This window comes from Pleurodeles waltl, chromosome 3_1 (genome assembly GCF_031143425.1).
Source record: "Pleurodeles waltl isolate 20211129_DDA chromosome 3_1, aPleWal1.hap1.20221129, whole genome shotgun sequence".
Classification (NCBI taxonomy): Eukaryota; Metazoa; Chordata; class Amphibia; order Caudata; family Salamandridae; genus Pleurodeles; species Pleurodeles waltl.
This window is the reverse complement of record NC_090440.1, coordinates 1,996,412,917-1,996,427,707: the sequence shown is the minus strand read 5'-3', so window position 1 is coordinate 1,996,427,707 and position 14,791 is coordinate 1,996,412,917. Positions and strand designations below refer to the sequence as shown.

Genomic DNA, 14,791 nt, shown 5'->3' with positions numbered 1-14,791 from the left:
GCTTGCAAGTAGCAACAGAAAATGTTTGTAACAAAGTTTTAAGAACACATTGTTCAACATGGGCATCTTTTTGGGGCATTAATGTCCACAAAGTAATGCTCAATGAATGAGTGGATAGTCAACTATATCACAGCTTTACAGATGTCTACAAGTAGGATGTTACCTAGAAAAAACATAGTGGCTCCTTTCTTAAGAACTGAATGTACCCCAGGTACAGTGTGTAGTGTGTATAACAGATCTGAATACACTTGACAAATCATCTGGCATGGCCTGCATGAAAAAATTGGCTTGCCAATTGAGGCTGACCAAAAACGACAGAGCTGCTTGGTTTTCCTAAAGGATACATAAAAGATATTTTATGTTAAAGGATCCCTTAACATCTAAAATGTGTAAAGCCTGTTACACAACTGATGGTTTAGGGAAAAGAGGGTAAAACAACAGTTGCAGTGACATGGAAAGAGAGGGTTTTGGCAGAAAATGTGGGTGTGTTCTTAGGTTAGCCAGATCTTGCGCAATTAAAAAAATGGCTCACTAACAGTTAAAACTTGCAGTTCACCAATTCTGCAGAAGAAATCGTCTGCAATGGGGCCACTTTCAAGGAAAGGAACTGCAGTGGACAAAAGTGCAGGTGCTTGAACGGAGGCCCCATAAGACTCCTAAGTACAATGCTGAGGTCTAATGGAGGGACTGGTGACATTCGAGGTGGGAGCCCATTAAAGCCTTCCAAAATGGCTATAACATGGATTTTAAAGACGAACTGGTGTTCTCAGTTTTACAGGTATGCAGCTATTGCGGCTAGGTGTGCCAGCTAGTTTAGCTTTTTAGAAGTGTAGCAAGTAACAGATAATATCCTACATTATGGCATCAGATGGCCGTTTGTGATAATTGCCACACAAATTGACAAAACTTAGCTATGTAACATGACCATGCAGTAAGCTTCCTCGCCTCTTTCAGAATCTGCCTGTACTCCTCTGAAGCCAAACTATGACTTCAAGAACCAGATTGCAAGGCTGAGTGCCCAGAGATTAGGTTGGCACAGTGGGCTCTGATGCTACCTGAAGAGGTCTAGGTGCAGTGTTACGTTTTTTTGTGAGGATGTATTGACATTTCCAGAAGGAGAGAGTACCACATCTGCCATGCCCAAGTTGGTGCTATGTGGATTTAGGCTCACTGGTGGTTGTCATAGCTTCCTCACTTCATATACAATAACTAGCAGTGGGGGAAAGTGTAAGAAAATAACCCTGGCCAGGAGACTCATGGTGCACTGCCCATGGTGTATGGTTACCTATAGGTGAAGTTTTGGCATTTCCAATTCACCTATCTATTGGTGCATTCGGCTGACTAGGTCTGCAAAGTAGTTGTCCACACCCATAAGGTGTTCCACTAGGAGGAGGGCCTGGTGGCAAGTGGCCCAGTGTCAAATTATCGATGTCAGCTTGAACAACTGCGGTGAGTGCTTGTTTTCTTCTTCTTGTGTGCGAATGAGTATTGTGTTTTTGCAAATAAGGCTGAGAAACACTTATAGTACTAAATTAACTGTAATCAATTCCAGAACATTGATGTGAAGGTTTTGTTGCTTCAGGGACCACTGGCTCGGTGTTGTCAGCAGGCCGTTTTGTGCTTTCCAGGCCACGAGTAAGACTTCTGTATTGATGGTCACTTATGGCTGGGGAGGAGAAACAACCTGCCCATTAACAATGCTGTTGCTCTTCTTCTATTGCAGTTTGTGCTGAATACTGGACTCTCCCAACACTGCATCTTCATGTTGCCCAGTTGCTTATGACCACTGTCTCGCAAGGGACTCGAAGTGGGGACAGGTGTCACTGGGCATTTGGAGCCATCATTCCCAACAGTTTCATTATCAATGTCCGTGGACATCTGGTAAAGGGGAAGCAACCTCTGAAATGTCAATACAGTGTCATTACTGGGGCTGGCTCTGCATTGAGTACAGCTCACTAAAACAGTTGCAATTGGTGGGGAAAAGGTGATGCTTTTTTGCACTGATGGTGAAACACTGTGTAGACGGGGAGCAGGCCTGTTGAGCATGCTTGTTGACTCATTGCTGTCTACCAGTTATTCATCCAGGTATGAAAAGATATTGATGCAGTTGGGTCGAAAATAGTGTGCTACAACTGCCAAACATTTGAAAAACACTTGTGGGGCTACTGTGAACCTAAAGCCTAAGACTTTAAATTGATAATGAACTCCAGTTACCACAAACCTAGGACCTGACCTAGAGGTGGGTGAATGGAGTAATGGAAGTAAATGTGATCAGGGAAATGTGTGGAAGGTCATTGCTTGAAGTCAGAGGTTGTCTTGTACTGGGCACTTCTAGCTTTATTATAGCTATTGCACCGGAATGCACCTCAGGATGAAAGGTGTTTGATGAAAAACAGTAGCAGGTAAGCATTGTCTTCTCAGACATCATGTGGATATTAAACTGTGGATATTCGGAAGTGCCTGCTGATTTAGCTGCAGCCCACACTTGTTGGTAACAATATCTCTAATTTTGCAGCAGATTTTGGAGCGCTCCCATGGCCTTTGCCATATTGGCTTCCTCCCTTTTTCCAAACGAAGTCGACTTGTGGCCCAAAGAGGAGTTCAACACCAAAGGGTAACTAATAAAGAACTGTGGCACCTCAGGCGAGAATCCAAACAATAATATGCCAAGCGTGTCAGCATCTGAAATTATTTAGCCCTCCTTGACTACCTCTTTCCCTCACTTTTTGTAACCATTAGGAAGGTGCTTGATGAGCTCCAATTCATGTCAGCATCTGAAATTATATAGTCGTCTTTGACAATCTCTTTCCCTCACTTTTTGTAAGCGTCAGGAAGGTGCTTGATGAGCTCCAGTTCCTCCCACTGATACCTGTTATACCTAGAGAGTAGGCCAACGGAAATGGTGATGAATCATTTTGAGAACCCCACAGCTTCCTGTTTGCTATTGCATTGAGTTTCTTGCTCACCTTATCAGTTGAAGAAGTATCCCCCATGGCCGGCATGAACATTCTTTATCTTGCTGGGTGGAGCACAATGTAATCAATGTAACTGGTCCACATTTGAAGATGTGGTCTTGCAAAGCAGCCCAGACATGACCACCATGCCTTGACTGAGCCCTTGAAGTTATCTATGGAGCATCTGAACATGCTATTTAGTACTGGCTAGAACTGTACGGACTGCACTGCCTTAGAGAACTTCTTCATAAGGAGGACATCCACCTCTTCCACTACATGGAGCTTAATCTTATGGTGGTCTGTTGCTCATAGGATGACTGCATAATATGCAGTTGTGTCATCGGGTGACGAATACCAAGGCTCATCATCATCCATGGGCACGGGATCCTCATATGAGTTTGCCTGATCTGCAGATGGGTCCTTGTCTGAGTGCATGTATTGAATGAGTCGGAGATGTTGAACGTGATGGCACGAATGGTGGTATGGGTTACCTAGGCTTCTTTTTCCTTAGGTATGTGCTAAGCCTGAAGCTCCTCTAAAACTTCCTCTTTCAAAGTAAGACTGCACTTCTCTGCCTATGATTGGCCAACTGGAGGAGGCCAAGCAAGGATGTGGCCTGAGAGTAGGTCAAAATAAATTCTCCTTTGCCATACACCAGGCTGTTTGCCACAGTCTTTTTTATGGGGGGGGTCACTCCGAGTAGAGGTCAAGGCTGGCTTCAGAGTTGATTTTGGGTTTGAGATTGGCTGGGTAGCCTCTGTGGGAATAAGCTGGGTGTCTCTAGTCGAGGACTGACCTCTTAAGAGCAAGGAATATTAGGCACTAAAAATGCTTTTTGGGGTAGAGGGGCATCAGGACGGGATGCAGCACTAATGTGGAGACCTTTTTGAGGAGGTTCTGGGCTGAAAGCATGGCTCTCTCAGGGTTTTTCTTTTCCCTGGAGCCATGGCATGAACTCTGGGGAGTAAACGGAGTGTAGAGTTTTTGAAACCCTAGACATGGTCCTTGTCCCAGGTGTGGGTTTCATTCAGGGCCCCCGAGAAGAATGGTCTCCAAAGTCAGAGTAGTTTGAAAAGATGTATTTTGGACTCTAGTCCCCATGTCCCGTCACACTCCCAGAGGGCTGGCCACTTTCCTCACTGGGTATGTTCTGTCAGCGTCTTCAACACTGCGATTGGAATGTGGCTCTGGAGAGCACCAGCTCTGCATCCTGTAATGTGCCTACTAACTATCCCTTCAGCCCAATGTTGGTCCAACCAGGAGAATGTACTCTTAAAATTAGGGTACAATTTAAATGTTGTGTTTGCCTTATCTTCCACCGTGCAAGTCAAACTCCTATGACCAGGCCTGTCTTCTCAGTCGTATTCAGCAAAAGTCACATATTTGAAAAGGTTATACAAGGTCTCACATGTAGAATGTTGGCATTCTGGAGTCTCAACATCGAGGTTTTGGCTTCTGTAGTGCAATGGTACTAGAGCCTTCGAACTACATCTGAACTCAATAGCAGAAAAAACAACATAAGGTGGAATCTGTGCCCCGGTGAAATGTGGGCTTTGGGGTTGGTATCACAAGTAACCTTGTGTAAGGAAATGCCTCCTTGGCATGGTTACCCCCTGACTTTTTGCCTTTGCTGATGCCAAGTTATGATTTGAAAGTGTGCTGAGGCCTGCTAACCAGGCCCCAGTACCAGTGTTCTTTCCCTAACCTGTACTTTTGTTTCCACAATTGGCACACCCTGGCATCCAGGTAAGTCCCTTGTAACTGGTACCCCTGGTACCAAGGGCCCTGATGCCAGGGAAGGTCCCTAAGGGCTGCAGCATGTCTTATGCCACCCTGGGGACCCCTCACTCAGCACAGACACACTGCTTGCCAGCTTGTGTGTGCTAGTGGGGATAAAATGACTAAGTCGACATGGCACTCCCCTCAGGGTGCCATGCCAACCTCACACTGCCTATAGGTATAGATAAGTCACCCCTCTAGCAGGCCTTACAGCCCTAAGGCAGGGTGCACTATACCATAGGTGAGGGCATAAGTGCATGAGCACTATCCCCCTACAGTGTCTAAGCAAAACCTTCGACACTGTAAGTGCAGGGTAGCCATAAGAGTATATGGTCTGGGAGTCTGTCATGCACGAACTTCACAGCACCATAATGGCTACACTGAAAACTGTGAAGTTTGGTATCAAACTTCTCAGCACAATAAATGCACACTGATGCCAGTGTGCATTTTATTGTAACATACACCCCAGAGGGCACCTTAGAGGTGCCCCCTGAAACCTTTACCGACTACCAGTGTGGGCTGACTAGTTTTAGCAGCCTGCCACACACCAGACATGTTGCTGGCCACATGGGGAGAGTGCCTTTGTCACTCTGTGGCTAGTAACAAAGCCTGTACTGGTGGAGGTGCTTCTCACCTCCCCCTGCAGGAACTGTAACACCTGGCGGTGAGCCTCAAAGGCTCACCCCCTTTGTTACAGCACCCCAGGGCACTCCAGCTAGTGGAGTTGCCCGCCCACTCCGGCCACGGCCCCACTTTTGGCGGTAAGGCCGGAGGAGATAATGAGAAAAACAAGGAGGAGTCACTGGCCAGTCAGGACAGCCCCTAAGGTGCCCTGAGCTGAGGTGACTCTGACTTTTAGAAATCCTCCATCTTGCAGATGGAGGATTCCCCAATAGGATTAGGGACGTGCCCCCCTCTCCTCAGGGAGGAGGCACAAAGAGGGTGTAGCCACCCTCAGGGCTAGTAGCCATTGGCTACTAACCCCCCAGACCTAAGCACACCCCTAAAGCAAGTATTTAGGGGCTCCCAGAACACAGCAAGATAGATTCCTGCAACCTAAGACGAAGAAGGTCTGCTGAGCTGAAAAACCTGCAGAGAAGACGGAGACACCAACTGCTTTGGCCCCAGCTCTACCGGCCTGTCTCCCCATTCTAAAGACACTGCTCCAGCAACGCGTTCCCCAGGGTCCAGCGACCTCTGAAGCCTCAGAGGACTACCCTGAATCTAGAAGGACCAAGAACTCCCGAGGACAGCGGCTCTGTTCCACAAAGACTGCAACTTTGCAACAAAGAAGCAACTTTGAAACAAGACACGTTTCCCGCCGGAAGCGTGAGACTTTGCACTCTGCACCCGACGCCCCCGGCTCAACTTGTGGAGAACAAACACCACAGGGAGGACTCCCCGGCGACTACGAGACCGTGAGTAGCCTGAGTTGACCCCCCTGAGCCCCCACAGCGACGCCTGCAGAGGGAATCCCGAGGCTCCCCCTGACCGCGACTGCCTGCTTCAAAGACCCAACGCCTGGTAAAGACACTGCATCCGCAGCCCCCAGGACCTGAAGGATCCGACCTCCAGTGCAGGAGCGACCCCCAGGTGGCCCTCTCCCTTGCCCAGGTGGTGGCTACCCCAAGGAGCCCCCCCCCTTGCCTGCATCGCTGAAGAGACCCCTTGGTCTCCCATTGAAACCTATTGCAAACCCGACGCCTGTTTGCACACTGCACCCGGCCGCCCCCGTGCCGCTGAGGGTGTACTTTTTGTGCTGACTTGTGCCCCCCCGGTGCCCTACAAAAACCCCCTGGTCTGCCCTCCGAGGACGCGGGTACTTACCTGCTGGCAGACTGGATCCGGGGCACCCCCTTCTCCATTGAAGCCTATGCATTTTGGGCACCACTTTGACCTCTGCACCTGACCGGCCCTGAGCTGCTGGTGTGGTAACTTTGGGGTTGCCCTGAACCCCCAACAGTGGGCTACCTTGGACCCAACTTTGAACCCCGTAGGTGGTTTACTTACCTGCAAAACTAACAAACACTTACCTCCCCCAGGAACTGTTGAAAATTGCAGTGTCCAGTTTTAAAATAGCTTATTGCCATTTGTGTGAAAACTGTATATGCTATTTTGCTAATTCAAAGTTCCTAAAGTTCCTAAGTGAAATACCTTTCATGTAAAGTATTGTTTGTAAAACTTGAACCTGTGGTTCTTAAAATAAACTAAGAAAAGATATTTTTCTATATAAAAACCTATTGGCCTGGAATTGTCTTTGAGTGTGTGTTCCCCATTTATTGCCTGTGTGTGTACAACAAATGCTTAACACTACCCTCTGATAAGCCTACTGCTCGACCACACTACCACAAAATAGAGCATTAGAATTATCTCTTTTTGCCACTATCTTACCTCTAAGGGGAACCCTTGGACTCTGTGCATGCTATTTCTTACTTTGAAATAGTACATACAGAGACAACTTCCTACACCTTGAAACTGAGAAAAATAACTTGGAACTTCCGCACTCAATACTAGATGGCAGCAGTGTGCACAACATGTGCTGTTCAGCAGCATATGCTGCAAACTGAAAAGATTCAGCAGTCAGCAAACATTTACAACTGTGTAAACAGTACATAAAAAAATAACTTGAGCTTAACAGGTGAAAGCAACTTTCAGTTCTCACACATCTACTAACAGTTAGGCTCTCCTTATGTTCGCCCTGCCTACATGTCTAAGTGCTTGTGTGAGATAAACGATTTCATTATAAGATGATCCACTTTTTTTGACACAATCAACAGCAACTCATTTTAATTGGAGACCTAGCTGCTGCATCAAGAATAAGACCTTGTTATTTTGTTATTTAGCATCTTGTATAGTCATCTCTTTTTTTGTTAACTCAACACGGTCTACCTTTTTGATCAGTTGTGTCAAACCACTGGAAGGGCAATGTGATCCTTCTCAATGTTCCATCTTTCCAGTGTTTGTGAAGTGCTCAAACTTTGAGAAGGGTACCTTGGTGATAGAGCAGGTTTGAATCAGAACACAGCAATAGGAGTAAAAAGCAGAGCAACGGGTGCTGTCAACCTTCCAGATTCGGATATTTCACATCTTAATAGCTGTCAATTGGTAACCTTTACAACACTCAAATGTGGTGCAGAGTGCTCACCCTAATGTGAAATTCATAAGCCACGTCTATTTTTAGTTTGGAGACAAAATGACAAGCTATAGACGATGAATAGAAAAGATTAGCTTAACATTTTATGGCCCCATTTAGAGGCTTGAGGAAACCGAAAATCCTCCATTTTCTAGAGAAAAGTCAGGTAGAATTCAATGGCTGAATTCATAACAATATGATCCATCTTGCGGAAGAAATTAGGCCTGTCGATCCCACTACTTATTTTGAGTTTGAACCAGAAACTGAGGATTTTCATTTCTTTCCAAACTAAAAAAAAAAAAAAAAAAAAAAAAAAAAAAAAAAGAGTCCCTTGGTCAACTTTAGAGCAGATGAAAATAAATTACTTAACTGTAACTGCAGTTCTCCAGTATTGGTATCTTTCATAGATTCACACGCTTGAATTATTACCCATTGTCGAGATGGGAGTCCCCGGTAATTTAATAAAGCAGTATATATATCACTATCCTAGGCTATAATGGCAATGAAAAGGTCAGTTTAATAGCCTATCCATGTCCTTTTTTTTAAAAAAAAGGACCAAACTTGAACTATAACCAATCAGGCAACAGCACCCTTCTAGAACACTCCCAACAGAGGCGGAGTCCCTCAGATTTTTAAGCACAAGTGGTAACAGATAATCCCGAACTATATCGGAAGCCTCTCTAGGGAGGAGGGTGGGTCGCATGTGAATCTATGAAAGATACCAATACTGGAGAACTGCAGGTAAGTAACTTATTTTCTTCTCCAGTATAGGATCTTTTATAGAGTCACATGCTTGAATCAGAATAGCAAGCAGTTACTGTATTTCTATATCTTATAGTATTAGCGCAAATAGTGGATGGTGGGTAGAAAATATATACATAAACATTCATATGCAACATAATATATATATGGAAAATGTAATTTACCCAGTGTACATCTGTTCGTTGCATGTTCCGCTGCAGATTCACATGCTATGCACAGGTCCTGCCATCTAGTGTTGGGTTCGGAGTGTTACAAGTTGTTTTTCTTCGAAGAAGTCCTTTCGAGCCATGGGACCGAGTGACTCCTCCTTTTTGGCTCCATTGCGCATGGGCATCGACTCCATCTTAGATTGTTTTCCCGCAGAGGGTAAGGTAGGAGTGATAGTGTAAAGAAAGAGATGTCCATGCAATGGAATAGAGATGTATATACAGAGTGTAAAGAAAGAGATGTCCATGCAATGGAATAGAGATGTATACACATATGTACAAATTTTAAATGTTACTTAAACGGCTACAGGCTCCCGGGGAGGAGGGAGGGCGCATGTGAATCTGCAGCAGAACATGCCACAAACAGATGTACACTGGGTAAGTGACATTTTCCATTCAATGGCATGTGTAGCTGCAGATACACATGCTATGCATAGACTACAAAGCAGTAATCCTCCCCTAAGTGGTGGTCAGCCTGTAGGAGTTGAAGTTGTTCAAAATAATGTTCTTAGTACAGCCTGTCCTACTGTGGCCTGTTGGGTTGCTAACACATCTACACAGTAATGCTTGGTAAATGTATGAGGTGCCGACCAAGTGGCTGCTTTACAAATTTCTACCATTTTATGTTTCCTAGAAATGCCATTGTTGCTCCTTTTTTCCTAGTGGAATGTGCCTTTGGCGTAATCAGCAGTTGTCTTTTAGCCTTTAGGTAACAAGTTTGGATACATTTCACTATCCACTTGGCTATGCCTTGTTTTGATATAGGATTACCAGTATGGGGTTTTTGGAATGCGACGAACAATTGTTTAGTTTTTCGAAATTATTTTGTTCTGTCGATGTAATACATTAAAGCTCTCTTAATATCTAATGTATGTAGTGCTCTTTCTGCCACTGAGTCTGGTTGTGGGAAGAAGACTAGAAGTTCCACTGTTTGGTTTAAATAAAACAGTGAAATGACTTTAGGCTGAAATTTAGGGTTTGTGCGAAGTACAACCTTATGTTTGTGTACTTGTATAAAGGGTCGTTCAATAGTGAATGCTTGTATTTCACTAACTCTTTGTAATGAAGTGATTGCCACTAGAAATGCTACTTTCCAAGTTAGGAATTGAATCTGACAGGAGTGGATGGGTTTAAAGGGTGGACCCATGAGTCGTGTGAGCACAATGTTAAGATTCCCTGAGGGTACTGGTGGCGTTCTTGGAGGTATGATTCATTTTAGACCCTCCATGAAAGCTTTGATGAATGGCACTCTAAATAGAGATTTGGTTTGTTTATTTTACAAATAAGCAGAAATTGCTGTGAGATGTATTTTGATGGATGAAAAAGCTAAATTTGCTTTTTGTAGGTGGAGTAAATAACTTACGATGTCTTGTATGGTCACGTCTAAGGGTGTTATGTGTTTTGCTTGACAGTAGAAAACAAATCTTTTCCATTTGTTAGCATAACACTGCCTGGTAGTAGGTTTTCTTGCCTGTTTAATGACTTCCATACATTCTGGTGGAAGATTTTGATATCCAAACTCTAAGACTTCAGGAGCCAGACTGCCAGATTGAGCATCGCTGGATTGGGGTGTCTGATCTGCTGTTTTGTTTTGTCTTTGTGACTGGGGGTGAATGTTTGATTTGCTCTGCATTCCGTCCATCATCTGTTCTTTTTGCATTTGTTGCCCCAAGTGGGAAGGGTATGCCCAGACGTGGGTCCCGTGCTCACTGCTCCACTGAATTCAAGCTAGCCTTGCTGAAGAAGGGTGATACCCTGAAACTGGTCCTAGGATGCTTGTTTCCGGTCCAGGGAGGACCTGGCTTGGCAGTTCGGGCTGGACTGTTCCCATGAGGAACAGGGTCAAGACTGATTTGCCTATGGCTGGGTCCAAACTGGGGTGGCGTGGTGAGCAAAAAAAACAATGGATTAAACCCAGATCTTTGTAATGGGGTGAATGTTTGATGTGCTCTGCATTCCGTCCATCTTCTGTTCTTTTTGTGTTTGTTTTGTGTCAGCAGGTCTGGTCTGTTTGAGAGTTTGACGTGTGGTACTATTGACAGGTCTAGCAGTGTGGTGTACTATGGTTGGCATGCTCACGTTGGTGCTATGAGTTTGAGTTTGTTTTGACGCAATTTGTTGACCAAAAATGGAATGAGCGGAAGACGGGGAAAATCATAAGCAAATATCACTGACCAGTTGAACCATAGAGCATTCCCCTTGGATAGAGGGTGTGGGTACCTGGATGCGAACTTTAGGCATTTTGCGTTGTGGTTGGTGGCGAACAGATCTATGTCTGGTGTACCCCACTGACAAAAGTATTTGTGAAGTACTTGGGGGTGAATTTCCCACTTGTGAGTTTGTTGGTGATCTCGACTGAGGTCGTCTGCTAACTGATTGTGAATCCCTGGAATGTATTGAGCTACCAGGTGTATGTTGTTGTGAACTCCCAATGCCAAATGTTTTGTGCTAGAAGGCAAAGTTGTGATGAGTGGGTTCCTCCCTGTTTAAGTAGTACATTGTTGTCATGTTCTGGCAAGTATGTGTTTGTGAGCAAGAAGACGTTGAAAGGCTATTAGTGCTAGGGACACTGCTAGTAGTTCTAAGTGATTTATGTGAAACTGTTTGTTTGTTGTCCCATTGTCCCTGAATATTGTGAATGTTGAGGTGTCCTCCCCATCCAATCATTGGTGCATCTGTTGTGAGAATGGCGTGAGGCACAGGGTCTTGAAATGGCCGCCCTTTGTTTACATTTGTGGGATTCCACCACTGAAGCGAAATGTGTGTTTGGCGGGCTATCAACACTAGATCTTGGAGATGACCATGTACCTGCGACCATTGTTTTGCGAGGCACTGTTGTAAGGGCCACATATGTAACCTTGCGTTTGGGACAAAGGCGATGCATGATGCCATCATGCCTAGCAGTTTCATGACAAAACGGACAGTGTAGTGTCGGTTTGGCTGAATTTTTGGCAATATGGTGTGGAACGATTACACTCTTTGTGGGCTTGGACTTGCAAGTGCCTTATGAGTGTTTAGTGTAGCCCCTAAGTACTGCTGAATTTGTGATGGCTGCAGGTGTGATTTTTGGTAATTTATTGAGAACCCTAGTGTGTGTAGGGTGTTTATTACATAACGTGTGTGTGTGATGTTGACACTGTTTTTGAGTGTTGGCTTTTATTAGCCAATCGTCAAGATATGGGAATACATGCATATGTTGTCTCCTTATGTATGCTGCGAGTACGGCAAGGCATATTGTAAAGACTCTGGGGTTGTTGTTATCCCGAAGGGTAATACTTTGAATTGGTAATGTTTTCCTTGTATAACAAACCTGAGGTATTTTCTGTGAACTGGATGGATGGGTATGTGAAAATAAGCATCTTTTAGAGCCAGTGTTGTCATAAATTCTTCCTGTTGTAGCAGTGGGACTACATCTTGTAGCGTTACCATGTGAAAGTGTTCTGATCGGATGTAGAGGTTGAGAGTCCTGAGATCTAATATTAGTCTTAATGTTTTGTCCTTCTTGTGAATAAGGAAGTACAGGGAGTAAACCCCTGTTCCTCTTTGATGATGCGGCATAAGTTCTATGGCTTGTTTGAGTAATAGTGCCTCTACTTCTATTTGCAACATTGCAAGATGTTGCAATGAAAGTTTGTGCGCTTTTGGGGGACTGCCTGGAGGAAATTGTGTGAACTCTATGCAGTAACCATGTTGGATAATGGATAGTACCCATGTGTCTGTTGTGATGTTTAACCATTGGTCGTGGAACATTTTCAGTCTTCCTCCCACAGTGGAAGTGTGTTGAGGGAAAGTGATGGTAAAGTCACTGTTTGTTATTAGTGGCTTGTTTTGAGGATTGGTACTTTCCTCTAGATTTAGGGAATTGTCCTCTGTAGGATCCCCGAAATCCCCCTCTTTGGTATTGTGTCTGGTAAGAGGGCTTGGCTTGTGAGGTAGATGGCTCGGAAGGTTGTGGCCTGAAGCCTCCCCTATATTGAGGCTTCCGAAATTAGCCTCTGTATTGGGATGAATAAAGCTCTCCCATCGCTTTGGCAGTGTTGGCGTCTTTTTTCATCTTGTCTATAGCTGTGTCCACCTGTGTGCCGAATAATTGTTGCTGATTAAAAGGCATGTTGAGGACGGCCTGTTGGATTTCAGATTTAAAACCTGATGACCTGAGCCATGCATGTCGCCTAATGGTGACAGCTGTATTTATAGTCCTTGCGGCTGTATCTACTGAGTCTAGCACTGATCTTATTTGATTGTTCGTAATTGCCTGTCCCTCCTCTACTACCTGCTGGGCTCTATTCTGTTGGTCCTTGGGGAGATGCTGAATAATGTCCTTCATCTCATCCCAATGAGCCCTATCGTATCTAGCTAGAAGGGCCTGCGAGGTAGCTACGCGCCACTGATTAGCTGCCTGAGACGCCACCCTTTTCCCTGCAGCATCCAATTTTTTGCTTTATCTGGAGGGGGTGCATCGCCAGAGGACTGTGACTTAGCCCTTTTCCTCGCTGCGCTGACCACTACTGAATCGGGGGCAGCTGGTGTGTGATAAAATGGGATCTGAGGGTGGTGGCTTGTACTTTTTCTCTACCTTTGGGGTTATAGCCCTTCCTTTAACCGGTTCTTGGAATATTTGCTGCGCATGTTTGAGCATACCGGGGAGCATGGGTAGGCTTTGGTATGTGGCATGAGTTGAGGACAATGTATTGAACAAGAAGTCGTCCTCTAGAGGTTCTGTGTGCTGCATGGCCACGTTGTGAAAAGCTGCTGCCCTAGCTAGAATCTGTGTATATGAGGTGCTATCCGCAGGTGGCGATGGCTTAGTTGGGTAGCACTCTGGACTACTGTCTGAGACTGGGTCGTCAGAGATCCCATGGATCTGTGTCCTGTTGTGACTGCATAGCGTGTGATGGAGAATGTGCAGTGGGCGTAGCAGGCGGGGAGACAGTCAGTTGAGGGGAGTGAAGAGAAGACAGGTGAGGAGAAAATTCGAGAGGCGGAGATTTCTCTCTTGGCACTTTAGCCGTTGGCTGATCAGTGTCCAAACGTCCGTGGAAGGCCAGTTTTCTTTTTGTTTTGAGAGGAGGTGCTGTGAGGATCTTGCCAGTGTCCTTGTGGATCTGTATCCTGGCCTGTTTTTCTATCGAAGTCCTCCATTTGTTGTAATTCCTCCTCAAATCTATGGCTTTCTTTTAATTGTTTCGAAAGTCCATGCTCCTCTGTATAGGAATGTTTTTTTGGCTCCGAAGCCCGTTTTTTCGGCACCGAAGGGCCTGGAGTAGCTGTTGGCCTTTGTTCCAAAAGTGCTTTTGGGGTCTCGACTCAATGGGTCGGTGTTGTATGATTTCGGAGCCTGTGCCTCGGCTCGAGTCAGAAGGCTTCGTTACGGGTGTGGCCTTTTTCGGTGCCGCAGATGTTACTTGGTCACCGGTCGCTTTTTTACGGGTAGAGCCATGGCCTTCCGGCAGTGGCGTCCTCGAGGCCTTGTGATTGGGCTTGGTTTGGGTCGGGGCAAGCAAACTCACATGCTGGCCCGCTGTCAGTGGTCGGTCGACGTCGGACTCTTGTTCGTAATCGGATCCCCAAACGGAGACGGCGGTGTGGAGCATCTCCTCCTCTTCTGCGTCGAGGTGTTCGGTGCTTCTGGAAGCCATCTCTAACCTTCGAGCTCTTCGGTCTCTTAAAGTCTTTTTCGAAGGCAAGGATTTACAGGCTTCACAGGTATCCTCTCGATGATCTGGAAATAAACACAGGTTACAAACCAGATGTTGATCTGGGTAGGGATACTTGGCGCGGCACCGAGGGCAGAATCTAAACGGGGTTTTTCCACTTAGAAAATGAAGACTCTCTTGGGAAAGGTTAGTCTCATCCGCTTTTGTTTGGGTGGGGGGGGGGTTGTGTAAGGAAATGCCTCCTTGGCATAGTTACCCCCTAACTTTTTGCCTTTGCTGATGCTAAGTTTTGATTGAAAG

General features: G+C 45.5%; 1 protein-coding gene across 4 annotated transcripts in view; it reads right to left on the bottom strand.

Moving 5' to 3' along the window:
* VMP1 (vacuole membrane protein 1) overlaps nucleotides 1–14,791 on the bottom strand; it is a 682,493-nt gene that overhangs the window by 491,308 nt on the left and 176,394 nt on the right. The gene's annotated exons all lie outside the window — the stretch shown is intronic.